At 43.0% G+C, this 8,486-nt stretch overlaps 1 long non-coding RNA gene across 1 annotated transcript; it reads right to left on the bottom strand.

Moving 5' to 3' along the window:
• Positions 1-813: 813 nt before the first annotated feature.
• Positions 814-7,601, bottom strand: LOC309393262. Its single transcript, XR_014175554.1, has 3 exons — positions 7,560-7,601; positions 2,846-3,058; positions 814-837 (listed from the first exon to the last, which is right to left on the bottom strand). It is a non-coding gene; the product is annotated as an uncharacterized lncRNA (long non-coding RNA).
• Positions 7,602-8,486: the final 885 nt, after the last annotated feature.

Genomic DNA, 8,486 nt, shown 5'->3' on the forward strand with positions numbered 1-8,486 from the left:
AACCACAATTAATTTTGTTTTTTGTTGGGGTTGGGGTTGTTCATATTTCACTATTTAACAAAAAGAAAGAGAGAGAGAGAGATAACAAGTGGAAGGCCCAGTACCAAGGATGCCAAGGAATTAGAACTAGGTTAAAATGAATATTAGTGTTTTACCTTTTAGTCCATAACACGGACAATTACAGCAATGGAGAAAAAAAGACATTTTACCCCCAATAACTGTCTATTTAATTCACCCCTCTCCTCTCATGATACCATTTTGCTTGATCTTATGGTAATAATTTTCTTTTCTTTTGTTTCTCAAAATCTCTCCCTCCATGATCCTTCAAGAAGATCTTTCTGCTTGTGGTTGTTGATGACCTTAATGCAAATTGATTGCTTGATATGGCTTATTTTGCAGTAATTTGGGGGACAACATCTGCTCCACATGAGGAAAAACAATGCAGCTAAAGAATTCCTACTGTTTCAAAGTTCTTGGAAAGATAAACAGGGAAGACAAACTAGCAAGCAGAAGAATGATTTTCCTTGTCAAAGGTAAAGCTTGCCCAATCTGCCACAACTTCTACCTCTTCCTAGCCTCTCCTTCAAGATCTTTTGGTTATTCTTCTCTTTAGGTAAGGGGAAAAAAACAACTTCAACGTGTACTTTCATGAAAAGGTTCTGGAGGGATCTGCTTCCACAAAGCCTCCCATTTTCCTCAGGGTGACCCACCTTCCTGAGTGGAGAAAGTCCCCTCCGGACATGGAACGCAGTCATAGCAGCAAACTGGCTCTCCTTCTCGAGCCCTCTTGACAAATCCAGGATGACAATTTGCCGCACATTTGGATTGAGGCCGAGACTGAGCAGAAGGGATGGCAAAGAAAGTGGGTTAGGGCTAAGAATCCGTGGGAAATGGAGCCAAGCAGCCTCTGGTCTTCACTTAGGTAAATATAAATGTCTGATTTGTGACCTCAGTTGAGCCCAAATTTTATGTTGCTAAGTGAGAGATTTGGCAAGTGAGTTTTGTCCCTTTTTACAACCTTTCTTGCCACAGTTGTTAAGTGAATCACTGCTGTTATTAAGTTAATAGCACAGTTACTAAGTGAATCTGGCTTCCCCGCTGACTTTGCTTGTCAGAAGGTCGCATAAGGGAATCACATGAACACACACAGACACATACACTGCAAGAGTCATAAATATGAGTCAGCTGAGAAGTGTCTGAATTTTGATCACATGACCTTGGGAGTGCTGTAACGGTCATAAGTGTGAAAAAGAGTTATTGGGTGCTGTTGTAACTTTGAGCGATCACTAAATGAACTTTAGTAAGTGGAAGACTGCCTGTAGTTCCAAATGTTCTGAGAGATGCAGATCCTGGCAGATCCTTCACCTGGTTCCTGCCACTGGCCTCTGGCGTCTCCCATGGCAGGCAAGGACTTTGCTGCTTCATGAAGTCCAGAGCGATGGCATTGGGGAAAAACCTCCTCTTCACCCAGAGCGAATGAGCGAGTGGCCAACCCAGTGTTATATAATATCAGTATCACTTAACAACGCTCCTGCTTAGCAACCAAAATGTTGGCTCAGAAACTCTGGCATTTGAAGCACACAACTCTTAAAGCTGTCAAGTTACAAGACCCTTGCACCCCTAACCCTTTAGGGAAAAAAACCCCCAGGGGTCTTCAAACCTGACAGCTTTAACACTTGTGGACTTCAACTCCCAGAATTCCTCCTCCAGTCATGTTGCAGCGACGTCATCTGCGTGGATCTGCTCCATCTTTGCTTTCTTCATTGTGGGCAGGGCTTCTGCTGAAGATGCCGACGAGTACGAGTTGCCACCAGAATAACTGCTGCTACCTCCTCCTCCTCCTCCTCCAACAGAATCACCAGATTTGCTCCTGAGCTCAGCGCTGGGTTACCCCTGCCCCCTCCCCCTCCTCCGTGCTTTTGAGGAGCCATGAGGCTTTTTTTCCCCTGCTCCCCCCCCGCCTTCCTACTGGCTCCTGCAGCCTCGTGGCTCCTCAAAAGCACGGCGGAGGAGGAGGAGGGGGCAGGGGTAACCCAGCGCTGACTGAGCTCAGCTGCTCCGAGCGGATGGGAGGTGCCGCTGCCACGCGCGGAGATGCCGGCTGGAGCTTTGGCGGCTTCATCTCAGCCGCAGCGCCGGGCGGCAAATCCGGCAGTGCTGCCTGTTAGAGGAGGAGGAGGAGGAGGTGGCAGCAGTTCTTCCGGTGGCGGCGGGGGCTTTGGGGCTTCACAACTAGCCTCAGTCGCCCCGTGCTCCTCAAAGCAAGTCTGGGGAAGTCCTTTGCGGGCGGCCTGTTCTAGCTGCCTGCAAAGGACCTCCCCAGCTTCCGAAAGGGAGCGCGCGATCCGAGCCACAGTATACTAAATAATGATAAGAGGCAAAGAGCCTCATTTATTTTGGCCGGGAGCCGCATGCGGCTCGCGAGCCACGTGTTCGCCACCCCTGGTTTTGCTACTTCAGTTTTCTGGGTCAGGACACTATACGAGACATTATACATACAATACATTGTTTTTAAGCTACCATAGCTTATATACTGAAAGTATATAAATTTGCATATAAATTTGGAGAAGCAGAATTCTAATTCCAAATCTTACTTCCCACTGGACCTTAAGCCAAACTTGAATATTGGACATGGCTGAATTGCTTGGAACATTGTTCCATATTATAGCTTCTAATGGACACTTTGTTGAGTCCTACTGAAACGTCCTAAACAGTCTCAGAAAACTGTCATTCCTCACATTCAGTTCTGAGTAAAGGTCATCCAGCATAGTGATTGGACTTGGACAACTGGAAATGATTCCTAAAGCATTAGAAAACAGTGAAAAGGTGTCAATATTTCACCCACTGTGTTGAGCAACTTTAGTCGCGGAATATCATCTTGGTTGACAATCACTCTCTGTCTTTCAAATCTCCCCAGGATCTCTTTGGTGTAATCCATCCAGCGGTGAACCACCCAACTCTCGATGGTCAGATCTGCTGCTACATCTCCATTTTGGTCCAAGTACAGTTTCCAGGGGGAAAAATTGCAAAACACGTCCTTTGCCAGAAAGGTATGAATCTAAAATGGAAACATCCGGAAATTTTAAAAGCAGAAAACTTGGTTTCTTCTTCCACGCGTTCTTTTCATATTTGAATCTTTCTTCTATAGTTGTCTAATTTACAAGCAACTCTTGGGAAAACAAGGGTTACCACTATCTTCAAAAGTGAAAAACAAATATTCAGCAAAAATTTCTTAATTATATATTGATAAAAAATAATTGAGAAAATATTTTCCAGAATAGTCATAAAACAAACAAACAAACAAACCACTAAAGAAATTATTCATAAATTCCTTGGCAAAAAAACAGGATGACTGCTAGTAAGCATGTTTAGAAGAAAGTTGTGAGACTAAATTTCATCCAGGTAAACAAACCGGAAACATGACCAAAGAAGTTAATTCTAATTGTTTGTAAGTACATTAACAGAATATTGAAAGTCTGAAAGCACAAATTATTTCTCTGTCTGTTAAGCAGCTGAGGGCTTCCCCTTCCCTCTCAGCATCTCTTCCCCCATCCCCAAGGTCATTCCACTTATCCTTACACTTGGTTACTAGATTATGGGAATGCTTCAAGTCTGGGGGCATAGTTTTGACATTGATGGCCCCTTTGGCCCCTTTTTCAAGCCAGCAGTCCTCTCTGTCCAAAATGTGGACTTTACTGTCTTCAAAAGAGTGGCCATTGTCTTTTAAATGCAGACGGACTTCTGAATCTTGTCCTGATGGGTTTGTTCTCCTATGTTGTGCCATGCATTTATGAAGTGGTTGTTTTGTTTCTCCAATGTACATGTGCTCACTGCATTGTATTGCATATACCATGTTGCTCAATTTTTGTCTGGATGGATGACTATGCATCTGAACACAGATGACTACAAAGCCAAGGTGAACAGTCTTCTGAAGGACACTGCCACATACGAGACTGTGAAGAGAGATCCCACCAGCAACTACAAGAAAAAAGTCATTTCTTCCAACAAGTACTTGTGAAAAAGCAACTTTGGGACATTAACTTCTTCATACCTTCATGATTAGGAAGGTATTTAAGTGAATGCTGGATGGTGAGATAAGACCGTCTTAAAAACTATTCAAATAATTTTCAATGTTCCTCATAGAACTAAGGAGATATGAACAACAATTACCCCTTGATCATCTATCATTCAATATATTATTTAATAGATTGAATGGGTAAATCATGGTTTTATGTTGCAAGAGATGCATCAACTCTTAAACAAAGCTGCTTAGATCATTTTCAGAAAATTCCCCTCTTCCAGAAAGAAAATATTTACGATTTCTGAATAGCGAGAGATGCACAAATGAAATCCAGTACAAAAATATCTGATGTTTAACAATTTGGACTTGACAAACTATGTTATCTTATCTAAGGACAGATGGATGAGAGCTATACCGTAGGTTTATTGTTAAGGTTTCATTGGCACTTTTTATGATATAATTATACATCTCTACTGGTCATTCATAATAAATTGGTGATTAAAATTGGATGATAATGATTTATTAGATAATTATATAATTAACTGGATGATAATTTCATTAATGATGAACTGGAAGAAGGATGGGAGATAAAACGTGACAAGAATATTTATGAAAAATCCTTGGTATAAATGTTTAAATGTTTGTTAGAAATGTAATTAAAAGAAAGATACATTTTATCATATGTGGATGACTTGTGACAAGGCAAAGAAATATGGGGATCAGATTATATGATTCAATCCTGAAGATTCTTAAAATACAATGGAATCCCTAAGTTTTTCCTTTAGGACTATTGGATAAGGAATTGGGGGGAAATGGAACTCTGTTATCATATATGCTGACTGCAGGGAGAATTTTATGCACTCAAAAATGGAACGAGGTGTCAATTCCCACAATGGAAGAATGGATGGAGAAACTGATGAAATTGGCAGAGATGGCAAAGTGAACAACATTGATTAAGTAAGAGAATGTAAGTAGCGTTGTTTATGCTTGGAAACCGTTTCTGGACTTTCTGATTGAAAGAGATGAAAATACTATTCTGACTTGGGTTTTGGTGACTAAGTAGGTAGCTGTTATAGAACTGTCTAGAATTTATTATGTTTCTACAAGAAATAAATTGACATTATAATCTTACGTAATTTACTGCCTCAAAAAAAGTTGGAAGTCTCTGCTTTTCTGTTCCTTCTTCTTTTCCACACTCTATTCTCTCCCCACTTTCCTAATTGTTCTTATTTCTCTATTTTACATCAAGAAAATAATAATAAAAGTTATTTAAAAGAGAGTATATATGAAAATGAAATGGAAAAAAGGCAAATGCAGCCATAAGAATCCCAGGAAGTGAACGTTCGGATGTGGGGAGAGCCCAACTCAAGGACCAGGTCCCCTTGCAGGCACCACACTTGGAGGAGAATTTGCACAAAATGTGGGTCAGGTTTAGGGAAGGGTAAAGAAGCCAAGGGAGAGGTCAAAGGAGCCACCTTGAGGAAAAAGTAAGAGCTGGAAATCTGGATCTGCTTTTCCAACTAAGGCAATCTCAAAATTGGCGAAAAGATGATCTTCTAGGACAGTGGTGGGCAACCTTTTTTTTCAACTGAGCCAAATCTCGCCAAAACCACGATTGAAATTTATTTTGAGAGCCACATTTTTAAAACCGAAAATACATAGGATGGTACACTGTTTTTAGTTTCAATAAACTCTGGCATTTGAAGCACGCAAGTCTTAAAGCTGTCAAGTTACAAGATCCTTGCACCCTTAACCCTTTAGGGAAAAAAAACCCAGGGGTCTTCAAACCTGACAGCTTGAAGACTTGTGGACTTCAACTCCCAGAATTCTGAGAATTGAAGTCCACCAAGGGCATCAATCATATTAGCCCAGGGATCTGCAAAATTGGCTCTTAAGACTGGTGGACTTCAATTCCCAGAATTCTGAGAATTGAAGTCCACCAGTCTTAAAACAGCCAACTTTGCAGACCCCTGTGTTAGCCCAAAGCCTGGTGCTGGGCCTTGCTCCCCCATTGGTGGAGCCCCAAGAAGCGAGGAGGGAGAAAAAGAGACGGAGGCCAAGGAGCTTCCCCCCCCCCCAGCAAAAATCTAACCGGGGAGCCGGGCAGTAGCAAATTAGCCAATCATGCGAGGAAAGCGAGGTCTGACCGGGTGGGCAGCGAAACTCCAGGGCTCTCTGTTCTAATTCCCAGTGAAAACTGTTGCCTCTGAAGCGTTTGCTCTACTGTTTGAACCTTTAAGCGTCCCTTTCCCTTTTTTCTTTTCAACCCACAATGATTAGGGAGGATCCTGAAGTCGGGCGGGGACGAGAAGCGAGGTTTCTTTTTCTGCCTCCTCGCTTCTCATCCCCGCCCGACTTCAGGATCCTCCCTAATCATTGTGGGTTGAAAAGAAAAAAGGAAAAGGGACGCTTAAAGGTTCAAACAGTAGAGCAAACGCTTCAGAGGCAACAGTTTTCACAGGGAATTAGAACAGAGAGCCCTGGAGTTTCGCTGCCCACCCGGTCAGACCTCGCTTTCCTCGCATGATTGGCTAATTTGCTACTGCCCGGCTCCCCAGTTAGATTTTTGCTGGGAAGGGGCGGGAGGGAAGCTCCTTAGCCTCCGTCTCTTTTTCTCCCTCCTCGCTTCTCGACCCCACCCGACTTCAGGATCCTCCCTAATCATTGTGGGTCGAAAAGAAAAAAGGGAAAGGGGCGCTTGTTTTGAAGTGCCCGAGAGGAGGGAGAGGAGCGGGCGCTTCAAAACAAGCGCCCCTTTCCCTTTTTTCTTTTCGATCCACAATGATTAGGGAGGATAATAATCCGGCACACAGAAGAGCCCCATTAAAATGTGTAAAGAGCCGCTTGTGGCTCGCGAGCCACGGCTTGCCGACCACTGTTCTAGGAACTGAAAAAGTTACACACAAACTTAAGATCTGCTCACAAATATTCCAGAGTGTCAGACATGGGAAAATGGACTCGGTTACAAGAAAGGAGATTCTGGCTGAATGACAAGAAAAACATCCTACAAGATGGAGCAGTTTTAGAGCTAAACTAGTGAATGAACTTTCAGTCTCCTCTTCTGATTGTCTTCATGAAAAGATTGGGCAGCCATCAATCAGAGAAGCTTTGACTAAGATCCCTGCAGGGAATCTGTTGGCTAGATGGTCACAGGGTCTCCCATGTCTTCAAGTATGAAGGCAAAGTTCAGCAATGCTAATCGCAAACCAAAGTATACAGAAATGTATTTCAAACTGCACACAACCCATTTTAAAGTTAGCAGTGGTCAATGTCTAAATCAGGGGTGGGTTCCTCCCGGTACGCCAGAAGTAATAGTGAAAATCTGGCATACCGGACCAGACCGGTAGTAATGGTGGCCTGGACATGCCCCCCCCCCCCCCTCAACCTTCATCAGAAGCTGTTTTTTTAAAGCCCTTTTTCCCTGCCGGTTCAGGCAAGGGAAAAGAGATTTTAAAAACTAAGAGGGAGAGGGAGAGAGGGAGGGAGGGAGAAGAGAAGGGAGAAAGAAAGAGAAAGAAAAAGAAAGAAGGAAACTCACTTTTTACTCGGTAAATTCAGCAAAGGAGAAAAACAAATGCTGTCACTTTAAATCAGAACTGAGCATGCCTGGCTGTGGAATTCTGGGAGTTGAAGTCCACAAGTTTTAATGCTGCAAACTTTAAATGGAAAAGCTGCTCAAAAGGAAGTTTGCAAAGTGACATTCAGCAGTTTGTTTCTGGGTCAACTGAACAACAAACTGGACAAAAGGTAGGATTCTTATATGGTTCTATGTTTTTGAAGTTTTGAAGTTTTGGGCTTTGTGTTTCTAAAAGGGTTTGGATCATTCCCTGCTTGTGAAGCTAAACTTTCTATAGGCTCATTGTCTTATTATCTTTATCTGGCAGGAATGTGGAAGGAGCTTTTCTGGGAGTAATATTTTATTGGGGGGGGGGTGTTGGTTGCTTCCCTCAGAGGGAAAGAAAGAGAGGGGGGAGGGAGGGAGAGAGAAAGAGAAACAGCACAGCAATTTAGGGCTAGAAGGCTACTAAGAGGTCATCTAGTCCAACCCCCTGCTGCAACAGGAAATCTTACATTGTCTGGATTATTTTGGTACCTCTAACAGAGAGGAAAATTGCCAGAAAAGAGAAGGAGTTTACTAGGACAAGGCTGCCATGCAGAGGAAGGCAGAGATAGTGCCTTGACTTATGATTATAATTGAGCCCAAAAATTTGGGTGCTAAGCAAGAGCGTTGTTAAGTGAGCTTCACCACATTTTACCCAATCCATGACATCTACTGGTGAGTGACATGACCGCCAAACCCACCCAATCACATGACTGCCATGCCACGCCCACAAAATAGGCCATGCCCACAGAATAGGTAGCAATTACTTTTGAAACCCACCCCTGGTCCAAATATACCTGTCAGGATGCCCACTCTTTGGAACCTTATCCCTGAGTGAATACATTGGTCAAAACCTTTGCCTAT

This window comes from Natrix helvetica (assembly GCF_964273705.1).
Source record: "Natrix helvetica genome assembly, chromosome: 5".
Lineage (NCBI taxonomy): Eukaryota > Metazoa > Chordata > Lepidosauria > Squamata > Natricidae > Natrix > Natrix helvetica.